The sequence below is a fragment of the Bombina bombina genome, chromosome 1, assembly GCF_027579735.1.
Source record: "Bombina bombina isolate aBomBom1 chromosome 1, aBomBom1.pri, whole genome shotgun sequence".
In the NCBI taxonomy this organism is placed as follows: domain Eukaryota; kingdom Metazoa; phylum Chordata; class Amphibia; order Anura; family Bombinatoridae; genus Bombina; species Bombina bombina.
The window spans coordinates 856,593,685-856,616,690 of NC_069499.1; the positions used below are offsets into that span (position 1 = coordinate 856,593,685).

A 23,006-nucleotide genomic window follows, 5' to 3' on the forward strand; every position below is an offset into this window, starting at 1 on the left:
AAAACATAGTACACTTGATTTTTCTTTGCATAAATGTTTTGTAGATGATCCATTTATAAAGCCAACAGTTTTTTTTTTTTTTTTTTTTAACTGATCAATGATAGTCGCCTTTATTTTAAGTGATGCTAAATTCTAGCGTTTCATAAATAGTAGGATTTCTCATAACTTTAATGCATACCCATATAAAAAAAAACTAGAACAAAATGTAAGATCAGTCACAGCTTTATTAATAGAACAGATATCAGAAACACTTTATTAGCATTTTATTAAATAGCCAGGTTTATAGTTCAAACAGGAACGCCAAGGACAATCCTTTTCCATGGGTACACGAGTTGTGAGAGCAGCAAAGTTGCACAAAACAGACGTACTCCAGCTGTTAAACACCTGCAAAAGAAAAAAAGAAAAGTGAGAATATAGAACAAAATTTAAAGTTATTCCTACAAACCCTAGAGAATAACATACAGTAGACATGGTGTACACTTTTCTCCTCAACTGCATCCATTTGAATATGTTGTACTCAGGGAGCATCTACAACTGGTATCAACTCATTCAGCAATATGCATGTTTCCTGTTTAACCCCTTAAGGAACAGTGCCATACAGGCGCAGTAGTTTAGCACTTAAGGATGCTGCTGTCCTGGGTTCTGCAGTTTGCAGAGGCTTAGATACAAGGTAATCAGAGGTAAAAAGTATTTATATAACTGTTGGTTATGCAAAACTAGGGAATGGGTAATAAAAAAGGGATTATCCATCTTTTTAAACAATACAAATTCTGGTGTAGACTGTCCCTTTAAATTGAGCAAAAATGCTCTGGCCTTTTGGGTAAATGTTTGACTGAAATTCCTGGTCCTTAAAGGGTTAAGCATCTCATTCACACAATTTTAAATTGAAATCAGACACCTACAAATAACTACTAGATTTTTCTGATGATCCATTTATATAGCTTTTTTTTTTAGGGGGGGGGGGTTTATATAGTTTTGCTTATTTTTTTAATCATCATAGCGCTGATTTTCAGACTCTAACCAAGCCCCAAAGTTTTAGGAGTATACTGATGTATACCTACTGCAGCTTGCTCCTGTTTGTGTAAAGATTCTTTTCATATGCAGACCGAAGTTAGGAAGAGAAAGGAAAAGCAAAAAAGGTGCAGAGGTGACTGAAGTTTAACAAAAATAAAAGTACCTGTCTTAGAAAACAACAGGGTGGGCCGTGGACTCATCATATCGTAAGATAAATAAATTTATCAGGTAAGCATAAATATCCTTTTACAAAATATGACGAGTCCACGGATTTCATCCTTACTTATGGGATACAATACCAAAGCTATAGGACACGGATGAAAGGGAGGGATAAGACAGGAACCTAAAACGGAAGGCACCACTGCTTGAAGAACCTTTCTCCAAAAAAACAGCCTCGGACGAGGGAAAAAGTATAAAATTTGTAAAAAAAAAAAAAAAAAAAAAAAAAAGTGTGAAGAGACGACCAAGTTGCAGCCTTGCAAATCTGTTCAACAGAAGCATCATTTTGAAATGCCCATGAGGAAGCCACAGCTCTAGTAGAAAGAGTCGTAATTCGTTCAGGAGGCTGCTGTCCAGCAGTCTCATATACAAAACAGATGATACTCTTCAGCCAAAACAAGAGAGGTAGCCGTAGATTACTGACCTCTACACTTCCCAGAAAAACACAACAAACAGGTAAGAATAGTGACGAAAATCCTTAGTAGCCTGTAAGTAAAACTTCAAGGCACGGACCACGTCCAACTCAAGTAACAGCCGCTCCTTATAAGGATGAGGACACAAGGAAGGAACAACAATTTCCTGAATAATATTATTATTTGAAACAAAAAACTTTCCAAGATAATAATTTAATATCCATGGAATGCATAGGTTCAAACAGAACCCCCTTAAGAACTAAATTCAAACTCCAAGGAGGAGCAATTGGTCTAAACACAGACCTGATTCTAGGCAGAGCCTGACAAAAAGACTTAACATCTGCCAGATGCTTGTGCATTAAAATAGACAAGCAGAAATCAGTCCCTTTAAAAAGGGACACTGTACCCAAATTTTTTCTTTTGTAATTCAGAAAGAGCATGCAATTTTAAGCAACTTTCTAATTTACTCCTATTATCAATTTTTCTTCGTTCTCTTGCTATCATTATTTAAAAAAAAAAAAAAAAAAAAAAGGCATCTAAGCTTTTTTTTTGGTTTCAGTGCTCTGGACAGCACTTTTTTATTGGTGGATGAATTTATCCACCAATCAGCAAGGACAACCCAGGTTGTTCACCAAAAATGGGCCGGCATCTAAACTTATATTCTTGCATTTCAAATAAAGATACCAAGAGAATGAAGAAAATGTGATAATAGAAGTAAATTAGAAAGTTGCTTAAAATTTCACGCTTAATCTGAATCACGAAAGCAAATTTTTGGGTACAGTGTCCCTTTAAGGAATTTACTGACAACCCTTTCTCCAATCCATCTTGGAGAACAACAAAATCCTGGGAAACCTAACCCAACTCTATGAGTAGCCCTTGGATTCGCACCAATAAAGATATTTACGCAATATCTTATGGTAAATCATTCTAGTAACAGGCTTACAAGCCATACTCAAGGTAACTATGACCAAATCAGAGAACCCTCACTTAGATAAAATTAAGCGTTCAAACTCCAAGCAGCAAGCTGTCGAGAAACTAAATTCGGATGATGGAAGGGTCCCTGAATGAGAAAGTCTTTCCTCAATGAAAGCTTCCGCAGAGGCTGGGAAGACATGTCCACCAGATAAGCATACCAAGTCCTGCAAGGCCACGCAGGGGCAATGAGTATCACCTATGCCCTCTTCTGTTTGACTCGAGTAATCACACGGGGAAGGAGAGCAAATGGAGGGAACACATAAGCTAGGCCTAGGAACCAAGGCAACTATCAGCTCAGCCTAGGGATCCCTGGACCCGTATCTCGGAAACTTGCCATTCTGGCGAGATGCCATGAGATCCAACTCTGGCCCGCCCCATCTGAGAATCAGGTCAGCAAATACCTCCGGATGGAGTTCCCATTCTCCCGGAAGAAATGTCTGTCTGGCCCAGAAAATCTGATTTTTAAAGACATTTTCGCTGTAAGAGCATTGTATTGGATACTTGTAAAACGCGGCTAACCACCCGTAAGGGTCTGAAGGCGCTGCTCATTTTACCGACCTCGGAAGGATGAAAGGCTGAGTGGACCTCGCCGGGGATCGAACCTGCAACCCTTGGGTTGCTACAGAGCTCATCCACAATGCCTTAGCATGCTGAGCTATCTGTCCGGCTCCGTCAAAAAATGATTTCATGGATAGAGAGTCGATTAGAGTTCCCAAGAAACGAACCCTTGTCTGTGGAACCAGAGAACTCTTCTCCAGAGGTACCTTCCACCCATGAGTCCTCAGGAAGGACAAAACAATGTCGGTATGAGACTTTGTTAGCTGAGAAGACTAAGCCTGGATCAGAATATCGGCATGTTTGTACAAGCAGGCAAGAGCGTCTGTAGAGTAAAATACAAATGCTGTCTAGTATAGTCTCCCAATCTAAGGGGAGAAAACATACCTGAACAAATAGCCCATTTTTTTACACGGAGGGCTGCTCATATATAAGCAGGCAGCCAACTTCCATCTGAGGTCTTTCAACTCAGAAATAAAAAAAAATGGCACTTAACTCAATCTGCCGACAGCACAGGCAGCTCCCAGGTGTGTGAAGTCCAACTGCTCACATGGACCTGCGGATCATAGGAACAAAGACACTGAGTAAAAACCCTCAGAAGGTTTATCCCCCGGATAGGGCAGCAACAGTATGGGAGGCGCAGTGAGAATTATGTCCAAGTTCCCATTGCATTAAAGCCACCAAATGCTTCTCCATTTACTGAAGAGACTGATTTGGTCTAGGCTACACCCCAGAACAAAGTAGCACACTGTGGTACCACTTAAAAAAAAAAATAATAAAACCTTGATAGAAGAATCTATAACACCTCATTTTGCCTCTTCCTATCACTAACACAGGCAAAGAAAATGACTGGAGTGGGAGGGAAGGGAGGAGCTATATATACACAGCTCTGCTGTGGTGCTCTTTGCCTCCTCCTGCTGACCAGGAGGCGATATCCCATAAGGATGAAATCTGTGGACTCGTCATATCTTGTAAAAGAAACAGTGAAATGTCATTTTTGATTAATTAAAGTGCCCTTGTTTTTAATAGGTTTATTAAAAACCGGACACTAATTCATCAAAATGGACCTTCACTTTAAAGGATGGCTTTAGAGTGTAATTGATTTGGGATTTAAAAAGTACAACTCCATCAGATCTGAAACCGTTTGTCCTAATACAGAATTAAAGGGACACTCAAGTCAAAATAAACTTTAATGATTCAGAAATAACATGCAGTTTTAAGACTTCAAATTTTGCACAGTCTTTATATTCCCGTGGGCACGTGCTTCCTGAGCCTACGGACATGTCTTGAGCACTGCATGGCAAAAGGGTTTGCAACAATGTTCAAGACATGCGCACGTGCCTACCTCATTATGCTCTTATGAAAAGAAGTTTAAGCAAAAAAACCCACAAACACCCACACACCACTGCTGTGTTCAGTCTGGTAACCATTTTCTCTTAACCGTTTTAACAAAGGAGGTAAAGACATTTCTTTTGACAATGAACTAGATACCAAGTGTTGGCTGTACATCTGAACTTTAGCATCACCTGCAGATAAGGAAAAAATAAATACATACTAATTAACGTAAGAAACCGGACATTGTGGTAAATTTGCATTGCCTATAGTTAATACTCAAGTAGAAAATGCAGAGATAAAACACTTAGAAGAATGAACCTTAGATATGAACATAAAGTCTTAAGGTCTATATTCTGGGCTGCACAGCATATCTATTTAGTGGGTTTAAATGGTTAGCTATATGACCAAATGCTTCAAAACTACCACCTAACAGTCACTCCATATCATCATTTCATAAATGCAACAATTATAAAATAAAGAGCATAAGAAGGGAAAGAAGAGTAAGAAATCCAGGTGTCTGTGGAATGGTATAAAAGGATCAGGAATTGGATTAGTAAAGATTTGGTAATTATAGGCAGTGACAGAGCAATAATAAATACAACAAGAGATTACCATGAATGTTAGTTGTGCATTTTCTAGGCTGGGCTTGCATGGGACATATGATGGGGAGCATGACCTAAGGCTAAAGAGACCAATTTGTAATGTACCAAAGTATATAACTAGCCTTGGGTAGCTTCAGCAGGGGCCCGCTGCTTCCACTTCCCAAAGACACAGCTGCTATGAAGACTGTTACTATACGCAACGCTAATGAACATATATGGAGAAGAGAGATCTTTGCCAAAGAGGAGTTACTTGGATATAGCATGTGTGAAGCAGTCATGTAGGAAAACAAGACAAGAGTCCTTAGAGTACTTTAAAAAGGAGCAATATGCCATTTTTAATTGGTCATGTATAAAAGGTTAATGGAAATAATGTATCATTTTCATTAAAATAGATATATTTAGGGATTATTATATCTTAACTGCATGTCCAAAGGCTTCAGAGACCATTTACAATCCACCAAAGCTTTGCAGCTGTACTCATGGGCACTGGGAGCAGGTGCGGACTAAGGGGGGGGGGGGGGGAAGAGGAATAAAATGCCATGCTAGAGGCAGTAATTTATTTTAGACTATACATGCCCAAAGGCTTCAGAAACAGTTTACTCCCCACCATAGCCTTACAGCTGTAGTCGCGGGCACCAGGAGCAGGTGCGGACTGCTCTTAGTGTCCACAAGCACAGCTGCCACCATGACAGAGAGCTCACTGTAACGTCTGCCAGTGACCATGTTGGGCTTTACGGAAGAGAAGTAAATTATGCTGTTAAGCAGTCTTTGAACATAGGAGGAAATAAAATATAATCCTAGGGGCAGAAATTAATTTTAGACTAGTCACATGTCCAGAGGCTTCAGAAACAGTTTACTCCCCACCATAGCCTTACAGCTGTAGCCACGGGCACCAGGAGCAGGTGCGGACTGCTCTTAGTGTCCGCAAACTACAGCTGCCACCATGTGCAGAGAGCTCACTATAACATCTGCCAGTGACCATGCGACACCTACATATTAATAACCTGTACTTACCTGCAACCTGGGATTCATAGCCTTGTGGAAGAAAATTAAGCTGTCATATGCTTGAAGTTTCCATAAAACCATTCTGCCATCCAACACCTGTTTCTAACCACTGGAGCCATTTTGAGCTGGACAGATATTCCAAACAAGCCAGCTAGAAGAGACAAAATAGACTTAATACATTTATATTATAGATTCCAATTAGAGAAGTAACCTAGCAAAAGTAGTCTTGATATGGCAACAGTATACAAAGGGATTAGGATAGAGATATATATTAAAAAAAAAAAAAAAAAAACCCATGCAACCACACTCAACATACTTAAAAGGGACAGTTTACTCAAAAATGTTCTCCCCTTTTATTTTTTCAAAATGATCCATTTTACCTGCTGGAGTGCATTGCACCGTTTACAAGTAGCTAGTTTACCCTTATTTTGGCATTCAAAATAGCCGATTTAGCCTGTGGTATCCCAACCTATACTGAAAGTTTTTGGACTTAAAAAGGACAGTCATTTTGGGAACAAAAACCCATTAAAAAAACTTGACATTTATGGATGTTAATTATAAAAATGTAACTATTTGCATTTTTAAGTTATTTACCTTTTAAATTTATAAGCTTTCCAGTGCCCTCTGAAATCAACGTTCCAAGACTAATAAGCAGGGCAGTCATACGACCCCTGTGTACACCTGCTCATGCACAGACTGCCTGGCTTATTCATCCGCGCACAGAAACTGAGCAGTGTTTGAGAATGCTGGTGCACCTGCAACCAATCAGCCTTCTCTGCAAGCTGACATCTCCAAGGCAACCAAAAAGCGCTCTCCGTGTCTGCAGCTCAATGTGAGCAGATCTGCATGCAGTGGGTGTTCATTTTCTATTATGAGACCAGCAGCACTATAAAAGCTATGTTTTAAATGAAGAAAAGGGTCTGCTTCCTTTTTGCAAATGTGTGCACACAAAGTGGTAACAATTAGAAATTTTACCTGCAAGGTCAACCCATTTCAAAACCAGAAATGTAATATCTATAAATAAACCCGAAATGCAATTTCCCACACAATAATGCAGAATCGCTAGTCTTAAAATTCCATTTGTTAATAACAAATTAGAGCATGTAATGGGCTATTATCACCATTTAATTATACTATGATAATATGTCTGCAACACAAATTATCTACTGTTATACAGAAAACAGTTTGAATACTATGAATTTAATGTATTTTACAACAATTTAACTCTTACCTGTTTTAACAATGAACTAGACACTAAGTGTTGGCTGTATGTCAACTGATTCTGTAGATCTGAACTTTAGCATCACATCCAGATTCGGAAAAAATAAATACTATTTAATGTAAGAAACCGGACATTGTGGTAAATTTGCCTTGCCTATAGTTAATACTCAAGTAGAAAATGCAGAGATAAAACACTTAGAAGAATGAACCTTAAATATGAACATAAAGTCTTAAGGTCTATATTCTGGGCTGTACAGCATATCTATTTATTGGATTTAAGTGGTTAGCTATATGACCAAATGCTTCAAAACTACGGCCTAACAGTCACTCCACTCAAATTCATAAATGCAACACAAATAAAATAAAGAGCATAAGGGAAAGAAGAGTAAAATAAATCCAGAGGTGTCTGTGGAATGGCATAAAAGGGATCAGGAATTGGGTTAGTAAAGATTTGGTCATTATAGGCAGTGACAGAGCAATAATAAATGCAACAGAATAGGAGTTTACCATGAATGTTAGCTGTGCATTTTCTAAGTTGGGCTTGCAAGGGACATACGATGGGGAATGACCTAAGGCTGAGGAGACAAACTTGTAATGTACCACAGCATAGCGCTGCAACTAACGATTATTTTCATAATCGATTAAATCGGCCGATTATTTTTTCGATTAATCGGATAAAAAGAGAATTATTTATAGTTTATGTTTTAAATAAAATCCACATGAGTGTTACAAATATAACCATTAGACTAAAACTTTACATTAATACAACTATTTCTTCATTTTTTAAGCAGCAAAGCACAGTTTTATAATTAAACAAAACCACAAACTGTTTGAAAAGAGGTAGAACTAGAAAGAGTTAGGCTATCACTGTTAATAACATTCTGTTATTCACTCTTTCAGAAACTTTGCATTGAAATGCAAAAATCTCAACATGTCCACATGCTCCTGGCTAAGACTGGTTCTCTGTTTGCAGCTATATTTCCTGCAGCAGAGAAAAGGCTGTTGAGGTGTATAAGTAGGGTTTTGCCAATTTCACCAAAGAGGGATATTTATCTTAGCTCTTCACCAATGCTAAGTGTTTTCTACTTTGGCAAGGGCCCTCTAAAAGTAACCCTTGACTTCATTCTAACATAAAAATATCTTGAATATCTATATGCAATGGTAAATATACAGCTATAAGGTTAGGGGAAATATCTAGTCCGCTCTAAAAATAACGAATATATACTTATAACGGTTGAAAAACAAACTAATCGATTAATCAATTATGAGATTCGTTGACAACCATTTTCATAATCTATTATGATCATGACGATTAGTTGTTGCAGCTCTACCACAGTATATAACTAGCCATAGGTAGCTTCAGCAGGGGCCCTCTGCTTCCACTTCCCAAAGACACAGCTGCTATGAAGACCGTTACTGTACATAACGCTAATGAACATATATGGAAGAAGAGAGATCTTTGCCAAAGAGGAGTTTCTTGGATATAGCATGTGTGAAGCAGTCATGTAGGAAAACAAGACAAGGGTCCTTAGAGTACTTTAAAAAGGAGGGATATGCCATTTTTTTTAAGTGGTCATGTATAAAGGGTTAATGGAAATAATGTATGATTTTCATTAAAATATTGATATATTTAGGGATTATATTTTAACTGCATGTCCAAAGGCTTCAGAGACCATTTACAATCCACCATAGCTTTACAGCTGTACTCATGGGCACTGGGAGCAGGTGGGGACTGCTCCAAGTGTCCACAAAGCACAGCTGCCACCATGGCAGAGAGCTCACAGCAACGTCTGCCAATGACCATGATGGGCTTAAAAAGTACTTTAATAGGAGACAATGCATTAGGCTATTTTTATTTAATATAGGACAATAAAGTCAGAAACATTACTTTGAAAAATAGGGGAAAAGGGAAAATGAAAAATGCTATATTAGAGGCAATGCAATTTTATTTTTAATTATCATGCTCATAGGCTTCAGAGACAATTTACAATCCAACTGTATCCATGGGCACAGGGAGCAGGCGCGCACTGCTCCATATGTCCAAAAAAACAGCTGTCACCATGTGCAGAGAGCTCACTGTAACATCTGCCAGTGATCATGTTGGGTCTAACAGGACAGAAAAAAGTAAATTATACTGTTAAGCAGCCACTGAAAAAAGGGTGAAATAAAATGCCATGCTAGAGGCAGTAATTAATTTTAGACTATGTCCAGAGACTTCAGAAACAGTTTACTCCCCACCATAGCCTTACAGCTGTAGTCACGGGCACAGGGAGCAGGCGCGCACTGCTCCATATGTCCAAAAAAACAGCTGCCACCATGTGCAGAGAGCTCACTGTAACGTCTGCCAGTGACCATGTTGGGGCTATCAGGAGGGAAGAAAAGTAAATTATGCTGTTAAGCAGCCATTGAAAATAGGGGGGGGGGGGGGGGATAAAATGCCATACTAGAGGCAGTAATTAATTTTAGACTATACATGTCCAAAGGCTTCAAAAACAGTTTACACCCCACCATAGCCTTACATCTGTAGTCACGGGCACCGGGAGCAGGTGCGGACTGCTCTTAGTGTCCGTAACTACAGCTGCCACCATGTGAAGAGAGCTCACTGTAACATCTGCCAGTGACCATGTTGGGCTTTACGGGAGAGAAGTAAATTATGCTGTTTAAGCAGCCTTTGAAAATAGGGGAAATACAATCCTAGAAGCAGAAATTATTTTAGACTAGTCACATGTCCAGAGGCTTCAGAAACTGTTTACTCCCCACCATAGCCTTACAGCTGTAGTCACGGGCACCAGGAGCAGCCGCGGACTGCTCTTAGTGTCCGTAACTACAGCTGCCACCATGTGCAGAGAGCTCACTGTAACATCTGCCAGTGACCATGTGACACCTACATATTACTAACCTGTACTTACCTGCAACCTGGTCTCACAGCCTTGTGGAAGAAAATTAAGCTGTCATATGCTTGAAGTTTCCATAAAACCATTCTGCAATCCAACACCTGTTTCTAACCGCTGGAGCCATTTTTGAGCTGGACAGATATTCCAAACAAGCCAGCTAGAAGAGACAAAACAGACTTAATACATCTACATTATAGATTCCAATCAGAGAACTAACCTAGCAGAGGTAGTCTGGATATGGCAACAGTACACAAATGGGATTCATTATAATTTAAGAAACAATTCTTTGGCCTGTGAGAGAGATAGATATACACACACTAAAAAAAAAAAAAACCCACCATGCAACCACACTCAACATACTTAAAAGGGACAGTTTACTCAAAAATGTTCTCCCCTTTAATATGTTTGAAATTATCTATTTTACCTGCTGGAGTGCATTGCATTGTTTACCAGTAGCTAGTTTACCCTTATTTTGGCATTCAAAATAGCTGATTTAGCCTGTGGTATCCCAACCTATACTGAAGGTTTTGGACTTAAAAAGGACAGTCATTTTGGGAACAAAAAACATAAAAAAAAAAAAAAAAAATTAACTTGACATTTATATTTTTATAATTAACATCCATAACCTTTTTTTTTTTGCATTTTTAAGTTTTACCTTTAAAATTTATTTTACATCATAATCCCCTTATCCACACAACAGTTTTGAATAACCAACACTGTTATAGAAATATACTTTTTACCTCTGATTAACTTGTATTAAAGCTTCTGAAGACTGCCTCCTTATCTCAGACCTTTTGACAGACTTGCATGTCAGGCAATAAATGTGCTTACTCTTAAATAACTCCACGGCCATGTGCACAATGTTATTGATATGCAACACATGAACTAACGCCCTCTAGCAGTGAAAAAACTGTCAAATACATTCAGATAAGAGGAAGCCTCCAAGGGCTTATGAGCCTACCTAGGTTAGCTTTCAACTAAGGATACCAAAAGAACAAATCAAATTGGAAAGTTGTTTAAAATTGCATGCACTATCTAAATCATGAAAGTTTAAGTCTGCCTAGACTGTCCCTTTAGTCCAAGTAATTTACAAACTATGTAAACACAGCCAGCAGAAGAAATTACACTCCTGGTGGGTGGGTAGAAGAGATAACTAAATAAAATACTGTTTCATTGTAAGTATTGGTTTACAAACAGACAAGATAAGGAAGCAAATGTTTGTATACAAAGTGGCAACAATGAGATAAATTTTACCTGCAATGTCAACCCATTTCAAAACCAGAAATGTAATATCGATAAATAAACCCAAAAACGCAATTTCCCATACATTTTATACTCTGCAGCTGGTATAAAAAAAGTAATTGGAAATACATTAAGCAAAACAATTTTACTGTATACTGTCCCTTTAAATAGAAAGGTAAAAACAGAAATGTGCATAAATGCATTTAAATAGAAGCATTTACACAATAAAGTATACAAAAACAGGCTCAAACACAAAGCCCACTGGATGACTTTAAAGAATAGTTAACTAGCAGGAGAGTTTTTAATTATTAAAAACCTTCCTTGTGCAAGTGAGTAATACACCCATTTATTTAAAAGCTGGATATTTCTAGAGACATTTACAGACTGATCTCTTACACACACTGAAAAAAAATCTGCCTTTGCAAAAGTTTCAGTTCCTAGCCTAATTATGTGATAGCACAGGAACAAGCTACACATAGGGTTGCCACCTTTTGTCCAGAAAATTCCTGGACACTTTTTAAGTGGGCGTGGAGAGGGCGTGACTTGGGGCGTGGTCTGGGTGTGGCTTCTCACGGCCTCAAATTCGTTATGAAATCAATTTTTATTATATATATATATATAAAATATATATATATATAAAATATATATATATATAAAATATATATATATAAAATATATATATATATAAAAAAAAAAAAAAATATATATATATTATATTTACACATAAGCCCCCACAAAAAAGGACCATATCAGTTAGAAAAAAACAGCAGACACAGCCAAGTATTACTCACAGTTTCTCTGTGACTGGCTGCACTGCTCTTGTTGGCTTAGGGCCGGCTGGGGCAAGGGCTCCAGGAAGACTGCTGCTGCAGTGGACCTACAGTTGACGGAGGTCGTGGTCTGGCCATGTTTCAGCAGGCAGACAGCCCGCTGCGCGGCCACCGCACTTCTAACACCTGCAGCCGGATGTGATGACTGAGACTCCCCTCCTCGATCCTCTGACTTCCCCCCTCCCGCTGTCCCACACTAATCACTGTCTCTCCTGCAGGCAGCAGACTCCACCTACCCGTTTTTGCCCCCCCCGGCTAAGCGCTCCTCTGGCCAGCTAAAGTTTTTTTAAAGTCACTCTGCTCACTGCTGCTTGCTGCGCCAGGGGAGCGTTTAGCCCGGGGCATTTGAGGCTAGTTCCGGGACACGGGACACAGAGCCTCAGACCGGGACTGTCCTGGTGAAACCGGGGCAGGTGGCAACCCTAGCTACACAGCAGTTTGTTTGTTTTAAACTACAGACCTGTGTCTCATTTACTTAGGAACTTTATATCCACTAAAATCAAAAGTACTTTCTCTTATTTGTAATCTGAGCTATAGATCAAATCAATGCTACACAACTAAACGTTTATAAACATCAAGACATCTTTTGTAAAAGTTTAACAGCAAAATACTTGCAGTATGGGAAAGCACACGTAGTGAAGATAGTGCATTTATAGGTTTCTGCATTGCAGCTAAACAGTTTACTGGGTCATATTTACAGCATAATAAGCAGACAATAATTATTGTCTCATATACACCCTCATCTGCAGGCAAACACATGATATAAATAGCACTGCTGAATATAAGATACAAATCACATATTTAACACAACACAAAGTAATGCAAATCTCACCTGGTAAACACACAAACATCTCACAATTTTTTTTGGCGCAATTTTAACCTTTCAAAAGCTTGTGTACAGGAAGTCAGTAAGATTCAAATGCAACCTCAAGCCTTTAAGATCATATGGCATACAGCAACCAATCAGAATAAAGGTGTTTTTTTTTGTTGTTTTTTTTTAAACATGCTTTATTTGTATGTAACACTACATGATGAAAAGTGAATTTCTGACAAAACAGTTCATTTTTATTTTGTTTTTTTTTTCTATCAGATTTAACAACATTTAATTAAATGTAAGTTATTTTCTTGGATATACAGCAATACTTTACTTTAACAATTGGTAAGGGGTGACCAACAATAATGCAGGACTGGTTATATCTCCAAAAGCAAAAGGGTACATTCTTAAAGGGACATGCACACGCAGCCTTTAAATAGACAGCTTATGCCACACACAGTCTTAAAGGGACAGATCACAGTATGTGAACCTTGCACGCTCTCAAATTCTTAAAGGGGCAGACACACACAATGCACACAGACTTAAAGGGTCATGAAATCCAATTTTTTTCTTACATGGTTCAGATAGAGAATACAATTTTAAACAACATTCTAATTTATTTCTATTATTTAATTTGCTTCATTCTTCAGATATCCTTTGTTGAAGAAATATAAATGCACATGGGTGAGCCAATCAGCAGCTACTGAGCCTATTTAGATATGCTTTTAAACAAGAGAATGAAGAAAATAAGATAATGAAAGTACAGTGGGACCTCGGTTTACGAATTTAATGCGTTCTCCGAGACGTTTCGTATTGCGAAAAATTTGTAAACCGAAACACGGTTTCCAATAGAAATGCATTGAAAACCAATTAATGCGTTCTGGAGGTGAGAAAAAAGGCTCCAAAACCTGCTGCAAAAGGCTCCAAAAGGCTCCAAATGGCTCCAAAAGGCTCCAAATGGCTCCAAAAGGCTCAACAACTTGCTGCAAATGGCTCCAAAAGGCTCAGCAACTTGCTGCAAATGGCTCCAAAACCGGGACACTTGTTTCGTATTGCGAAAAAAAATCGTAAACTGAAACACGGTTTCCCATAGGAATGCATTGAAAACCAATTAATTTGTTCGTATTGCGAAAAAAAAATCGTATACCGAGGCATTTTTTCCCCAGAATTTTCATTCGTAAACCGAAATTTCGTTTACCGAGTCGTTCGTTAACCGAGGTCCCACTGTAAATTGGATAATGGTTTAAAATGGCATTCTCTTTCTTAATCATGAAAGAAAAATTGTGAGTTTCATGTACCTTTAAGGGGACAGCACACCACATGCATGAAATTATGGTACAGGCACACAAGGAACACTTAGTCTTAAAGGGATAGGCGCACACGCACAATGCACATAGCCTTTAAAGAGACAGGCACACACACACAATGCACACAGACTTAAAGGGCCAACAAACCACACACATGCAATCTTAAAGGGACATGAAACCCAATTTTTTTATTTCATGATTTAGAAAGAGCATGCCATTTTAAACAACTTTCTAATTGACTTCTATTATCTAATTTGCTTCATTCTCTTCATATCCTTTGCTGAAAAGCATATCCAGATATGCCCAGTAGTTGCTGATTGGTTGCTGCACATAGATTCCCCATGTGATTGGCTCACCCTTGTGCATAGCTATTTCTTCATCAAATGATATCTAAAGAATTAGGCAAATTGGATAATAGAAGTAAATTGGAATGTTGCTTAAAATTGTATTCTCTATCTGAATCATGAAAAAAAATCTTGGGTTTAGTGTCCCTTTAATGGTACAGGCAAACAACCAAACAAGGAACACTCAGTCTTAAAGGGGTAGGCATACACACAGCCTTTAAAGGGACAGGCACAACACACACACAGACTTAAAGGGACAACAAATCACACACATGCAATCTTAATGGTACAGGGCACAAGCACCCAAGAAACACTCAGTCTTAAAGGGATAGGCACAGACAACACAATGCACACAGCCTTTAAAGGGACAGGCACACACAACATACACAGACTTAAAGGGGCAACACACCACACGCATGCAATCTTAATGGTACAGGCAAACAACCAACCAAGGAATACTCAGTCTTAAAGGGGTAGGCATACACAAATAATGCACACAGCCTTTAAAGGGACATGAACAACACACACAGACTTAAAGGGACAACAAACCACATGCATGCAATCTTAATGGTAAATGCGCACAAGCACCCAAGGAACACTCAGTCTTAAAGGGGTAGGCGCAGACACACAATGCACAGAGTCTTTAAAGGGAACGGCAGACACAACACACAGACTTAAAGGGGCAACACACCACACGCATGAGATCTTAAAGGGACAGTTTACTCAAAAATGTTCTCCCCTTTAATTTGTTCCCAATGATTCACTTTACCTGCTGGAGTGTATTAAATTGTTTACAAGTATTTCCATTACCCTTATGTTGGCATTTGAATTAGTTTATTTAGCCTATGGTATCCCCACCCATCCTGAAAGTTTTTGGCCACAAGGCCAAGCTGTATTAACACAGCCAGTAGAAGACATTACAGTCCCAGTGGGTTATAGAAGAGATAAGGTAATACAATGTTAATTTTCCATTGTTCTCTCCAAGTGTTGGTGATTGGTTTATGGACAGATAGAAGATAAAGAAGCAGGTATATGTACACAATGTGATAAAGTAATGAGATCTGATTATACCTACAAGCTCAACCCATTTTATTAGGATGTGGCTTCAAAACACAAAATCAGCTAATTCATATACACAAATAAGCCTTAAAAAAGCAAATCTCATGTATTTTATACTCTGCAGCTGGTAAAAAAAAGTAATTGGAAACACATTAAAGGAAAAACTATTATATAGTATACTGTCCCTTTAATAGTACAGGCACACAACCACCAAAGGAACATTGGTCTTAAAGGGATAGGCATACACACATAATGCACACAACCTTTAAAAGGGACATTTCACCGTATGTGTGCAAACACAACCTTGCACTCTCTTAAAGCAATGCACTCAGCCTTAAAGGGTCAGACACGTACACTCATACACTCAACTCACTCAGCCTTTAAAAAGACAACTTACACCACACGCACACAATCTTATTGGTAAAGGAGCACAAATACCCAAAGCACACAGTCTTAAAAGAACAGCTGATACTATACACAGTCTGAGAGGCAAACACAAGTCTATGTATCTTTCAGACTAGTACCAGGCTCCTCTCCCCTGGACTCTTCCTCAGGCATTAAAGGGACATAAAACTCAAACATTTTCTTTCATTATTCAGATAGAGCATGCAATTTGAAACTTTCTAATTTACTTCTATTATCTAAACTGTTTTGTTCTCTTGAATTCTTTTATTGACAGGGATACCTAGGTAGACTCAGGAGATGCTGATTGTTGGCTGCACATATATGTCTCATGTTATTGACTTTCCAATGCTCATTGTAATGCATTGCTGCTGCTTCAACAAAGGATACCAAGAGAATGAAGCAAATTAAATAATAAAGTAAATTGGACAGTTGTCTAAAATTGTATTCCCCATCTGAATCATGAAAGAAACATTTTAGCTTCCATGTCCCATAAAGCGCCTAAGCGAACAGAGCTTTAAAAGGGCACCGTCTTAAAGAGACAGGCACACAGCCTTTAAAGGGACAACTGCATACAATTTTAATAGTACACGCTTAAAGGAATAGATTACACCACACACAAACACAGTCTTAAAGGGACAGATGCACTCACACAATGCATACAGCCTTAAAGCACTCTAAATACAGTATTAAAGGGACAGATCACAGCATGCACAAAGACAGGTGGTGCATGCAGTCTTAAAGGGACAGCTAACACCACACACACACTGTCTTCAGGGTACAGTCGCACACAGAGTCACACAACCTTAAAGGAGCATCATGCGGATACAGTTTTAAATGGTCTTGCACACACACACACATTACACACAGGCTTACAGGGAAAAACAACAGCAGGCACGAAAACACACAGCCTTAAAGAGACAGCTCACAGTTTTCATGCACAGATTCAAATGGTTTAAAATGTTATTGTTTAAAAAGATAGATAATCCCTTTATTTACCATTCCCCAGTTTTGCATAACCAACACGGTTATAGAAATATACTTTTTACCTCTGTAATGACCTTGCATCTAAACTTCTGCCGACTGCCTTCTTATCTCAGATCTTTTGACAGACTTGCATTACAGGCAATTAGTGCTGACTCTTAAATAACTTCACGTGCATGAGCACAATGTCATCTATATGAAACACATGAACTAACGCCCTCTAGCTATGAAAAACTGTCAAATGCATTCATATAAGAGGCAGTCTTCAAGGGTTTTGAAATTAGCATATGAACCTACCTAGATTTAACTTTCAACTAAGAATAACAAGAGAACAAAGAAAATTTGATGATAAAAGTAAATTAGAAAGTTGTTTGAAATTACATGCCCTATCTAAATCATGAAAGTTTAAAGGGATGGTTCATGGTAAACAAACCCTTGAAGAGATGACTCAAGGCATTCATATGCAGCCTTAAAGGGACAGTATACAACAATTTATCCACAAATAATTCAAAACAAATAGCCATAATATGAGATACATATTCTGTGCCAGGTTGCATTTAAGGGCACTTTCACTGGACCTACTTTTCAGTACTCTGCCTCTCTTTTTTGATCCAAAATTTGGCTCCCAATTAGATTATGGGCTTTCTGCCTGACTCCACTCTAAAAGTGAGGTTGACAGAAAGCCCCTTCACCTCCTCCTCCTTCCTTCCATATTCTCTGTTAATCAAGGAAGATTACCAAACGTAGGGCCGAAAAAGAAATATGAAGTGGGCTCAAGATGAATGACCGTTCCATTGTCCACTCCATCCTACCAACCACCACAGAGGGGAGATTGGGCTTGGGCATTCATCTTTTGCTCACTCTTGCCCTTTTCCTTTTGCTACAGGTGTGTTTCTGATACTAGAGATTGCATAATAACAATTTCACTTTTCATATTCATCCACCTTCTCACGTTTATCCACAAATAATCCTTAAACTCTCACACTTTATACAACTACTTCATACTGTTCTCTACCATCATCATACCTTTACTATAATTCAGTCCTCATGTAAACACCTCAACTTTAAATACAAAGGCTTCTGTGTACCCGAAATATGAGATACACATTCTGTGCCAGGTTGCATTTAAGGGCACTTAGTTGCCCCCCACGGCACCTAGACTATCATGACTCTGTGGGCCACACGGTCGGCGTGCCTCGTTCTAGGGGTGCTCCTAACCATGTTGGCATACAGCACCAGGGATAGGAGTCTTTGGTATTTCTAATACCTGTGTGGAAGTCGGATAGTGGTGCCTTGGAGTTACCAGGTTTTTTACACACATAGCATTACACATATTCAAAGCTGGACACTAGATCCTTAAGCATGCTAGGAAGAAGAAATAACAACAGAAGATGACCAGTATGGAGCATCATAACATGGAGAATAATTTGATGGTGGAATAACCAGGGTAACATAATGCATATTAAGCATTCGATCCTAAAGGCCACGTTAACCTAGAGGACTAGGGTGTCACAGAAGACACCGAAAAATGCACAGAAATAAACACAGAGCGGGTCATTATATATAAATTCAGAAGTAAATGACCAGGCGCTCTTTATTCTGCATACATGAGAATCATGGACTTTTAGAGCTAAATCAATCCCGAGTGGGATATTGTTGAAGTTAATGGAAAGACCGTCATATCTATTGTTTTTATTTTTATTTTTAATTTCATTTTTATTTGCATTTATGTTAAATTGTTTGGAGTGTTTAGATAGTGAGTATATGGGGGCATTGCTAGCCACAAGATGGAAGTGGAATATGCCATATATGACCCCCACAGCTTTAATAATGAAATTTAATATGATGTAAATATATAACCTCATCACTCAATAGGAAGTAGTTGAGTTGTACAAATTCACAAAAATTTTTTTTAATTTCCTAGATAAATAAGGTGTTTTGACAGAGGGTATGAATAGCATGCATGTCAATAGCTCATGACAATGGGGAGATCGCAGATAAATGATAATTTTTAGTATGTTAGTCGTTTACACATTGAAGGCTATACATTGGAGGTATACATCTCCATATGAGACTCCTCTATGAATATTGGGTAGACTGACTTAATATCCTCAATATAAGCTAACACAGCAACACGTATATAGCACAATATGCCAGCTGGCGCGACTCATAAATAGATCTTTTCATCCTCTTTTTTCAATACATACACCTTCTTTAAACACACATATTGTAGTCAAGCAGCATGCTTGCTTTAACACACTTTGTGATATACCTTGAAAGATAATTACTGTTAGTCTGTTCCTGTATTTCTAACAGGATTACATTCTAGCATTGTTTAGGTTGTCATGGCAACAAGCGGCTGTCACACTTACTATCACTATTTAGTGTAATAGCACAATCTTTTGCACGCTAAGAGTTTTTTTATGTTTCTAAGATAATATGCCATAATGGTTTTATAATAATGGCATTTACACATATTAAGCCTAGTGTTTACGGCTACAGAATTTTGACAACCGGAAGTAGTTTGGTGCACTACTTCCGCCACTTAGCACGTTTGGAACGCACTATGCGGTCCAACACCGGTAATTTTGGCGCCAGTACAGATAGTGGTTTGAAACGATTTGGAGTGAGTATGTCACTATTTAAGAGTTTGTTTGTTTTCACTTTATTCATGCTGATGAAGGAGGCAAGACCTCCGAAAACGTTACAGAAATAAAAGTAACCTGTTTATGAAAGTCCTGAGAGTGCATTTTCTTTTGGCTGCATATCTTCTACAAATTTGCACCCAGGCAGTTTTCCTTTGTGGGCGAGTTCTGGTGTTTTGGATACCTATATATATATATATGTATATATCTAGGACCATATATAACTATATATATATATATATATATATATATATATATATATTCAGTATCTCACAAAAGTGAGTACACCCCTCACATTTTTGTAAATATTTTATTATATCTTTTTATGTGACAACACTGAATAAATGACACTTTGCTACAATGTAAAGTAGTGAGTGTCCAGCCTGTATAACAGTGTAAATTTGCTGTCTCCTCAAAATAACTCAACACACAGCCATAAATGTCTAAACCATGGGCAACAAAAGTGAGTACAAGATATAATAACATATTTACAAAAATGTGATGTACTTTTGTGAGATACCGTATATGTAAATATATGCCATATTAAAGAAGGGCTCATTGAATAATATACAAAAATGCCAAAGCGTGACCTGGCTGCACAAAAAAATATTGTTTATTTTCGATTGAAACAGCGGAACACAGGTGTGGTGATAATTCTCTGGAAATGACTCACTGAGAGTGCTTAATAACTCAAAAGCAGAGAAAATGGCAAGCAACTTCAGTTGAAGCAAATAGCAACATTATTTCAATAACATTACATTGAAACACTCATACATTGTGTTACATTCAAAGGAAAGAAAGACACACAGGCATCTATTTATCAAGCTGTCAACCACAAATACGCTGGAATTCCGCAGCATATTTGTGGCGAGCCTGATTCCCCTTAGTTATCAAACCCTACAGACCGACAAAAGTAGAATTTTGTGATGTAACATATGATCCGCCGGACTCAGTTCGACACAGGTCGATGCTTACGTCATTACAGATGTTCTGAATGCAAATTCGGCACAATCTGGCTACTTTTGCTAGTTATCAAATTTCTACTAGGTACGCTCGCCACTATTCCGGCCCAGCGTACCTAGTTTTCAATCCGCCGCCTCCAATAAGAGTCTGAAAGCTGTGAAAGCTCATGTTCGCTGCTGCCCGATATCCCATTGATTCCTATGGTAACGTTTACACCTAACACCATAACATGTACCCCAAGTCTAAACACCACTAATCTGCCGCACCCTACACTGCCGCCACCTACATTATACTTATTAACCCCTAATCTGCCGCCAGACACAGCCGCCACCTACATTATACTTATTAACCCCTAATCTGCCCCCCCTACACCGCCGCCACCTACATTATACTTATTAACCCCTAATCTGACCCCCGACAGCGCCGCCACCTACCTACATTTATTAACCCCTACTCTGCCGCCCCCAACGTCGCTGCCACTATATTAAATGTATTAACCCCTAAACCTAAGTCTAACCCTAACCCTAACACCCCCTAACTTAAATATAATTTAAATAAATCTAAATAAATATTCCTATCATTAAATAAATTATTCCTATTTAAAACTAAATACTTACCTGTAAAATAAACCCTAATATAGCTACAATATAACTAATAGTTACATTGTAGCTAGCTTAGGGTTTATTTTTATTTTACAGGCAAGTTTGGATTTATTTTAACTAGGTAGAATTGTTAGTAAATAGTTATTAACTATTTACTAACTACCTAGTTAAAATAAAGACAAATGTACCTGTAAAATAAAACTTAACCTAAGTTACACTAACACCTAGCACTACACTATAAATTCAAATTAATTCCCTAAACTAAATAAAATTAAATAAAATTATCTAAAGTACAAAAAAACAAAACACTAAATTACAGAAAATAATAAACAAATTACAAGATTTTTAAACTAACACCTAATCTAATGCCCCTAACAAAATAACTCCCCCCCAATAAAAAAGGCCGTACCCTACACTAAATTACAAATAGCCCTTAAAAGGGCCTTTTGCAGGTCATTGCCCCAAAGTAATCAGCTCTTTTACATGTAAAAAAAATTACAACCCCCCCAACATTAAAACCCACCACCCACACAACCAACCCTCTTCTAAAACCACCCAATCCCCCCTTAAAAAAACTAACACTAACCCCTTGAAGATCACCCTACTATGAGAAGTCTTCACCTAACCGGGCCGAAGTCCTCAACGAAGCCGGCAGAAGTGGTCCTCCAGACGGGCAGGTCTTCATCCAGACGGCATCTTCTATCTTCATCCATCCGGCGCTGAGCGGCTCCATCGTCAAGACATCCGACGCGGAGCATCCTCTTCATCCGATGTCTTCTTGAACAATGACGGTTCCTTTAAGTGACGTCATCCAAGATGGCGTCCCTTCAATTCCGATTGGCTGATAGAATTCTATCAGCCAATCGGAATTAAGGTAGGAAAAATCCTATTGGCTGATGCAATCAGCCAATAGTATTGAAGTTCAATCCTATTGGCTGATCCAATCAGCCAATAGGATTGAGCTCGCATTCTATTGGCTGTTCCAATCAGCCAATAGAATGCAAGCTCAATCCTATTGGCTGATTGCATCAGCCAATAGGATTTTTCCTACCTTAATTCCGATTGGCTGATAGAATTCTATCAGCCAATCGGAATTGAAGGGACACCATCTTGGATGACGTCACTTCAAGAAGACGTCGGATGAAGAGGATGCTCTGCGTCGGATGTCTTGAAGATGGAGCCACTCAGCACTGGATGGATGAAGATAGAAGATGCCGTCTGGATGAAGACTTCTGCCCGTCTGGAGGACCACTTCTGCCCTTCTTGGGGACCACTTCTGCCGGCTTCGTCGTGGACTTCGGCCCGGTTGGGTGAAGACTATTCACGGTAGGGTGATCTTCAAGGGGTTAGTGTTAGGTTTTTTTAAGCTCCTCAAACATTAGCTTCACATCCACCATTGCCTCTTTTATATAATTGAGAGGTGCCTAATATCGTCTTTAGTGATGTAATTAGTCATTGCAGGTTCTGAGCTCATGGCTGGCATAGCGGCTGTCTGCCGAGCAGATTTAGGGACCTCTCTGGCCACACTTGAAATTGCCTCAGGGGAGATCAAATAATTTTCCATGTTGGAAGATTGGGAGC

At 38.6% G+C, this 23,006-nt stretch overlaps 1 long non-coding RNA gene across 1 annotated transcript; it reads right to left on the reverse strand.

Annotated features, from left to right (window-relative positions):
* Positions 1 to 206: 206 nt before the first annotated feature.
* On the reverse strand, positions 207 to 13,214 carry LOC128640177 (uncharacterized). Its single transcript, XR_008399305.1, has 5 exons — positions 13,138 to 13,214; positions 10,249 to 10,390; positions 6,128 to 6,269; positions 4,580 to 4,702; positions 207 to 384 (listed from the first exon to the last, which is right to left on the reverse strand). It is a non-coding gene; the product is annotated as an uncharacterized LOC128640177 (long non-coding RNA).
* Positions 13,215 to 23,006: the final 9,792 nt, after the last annotated feature.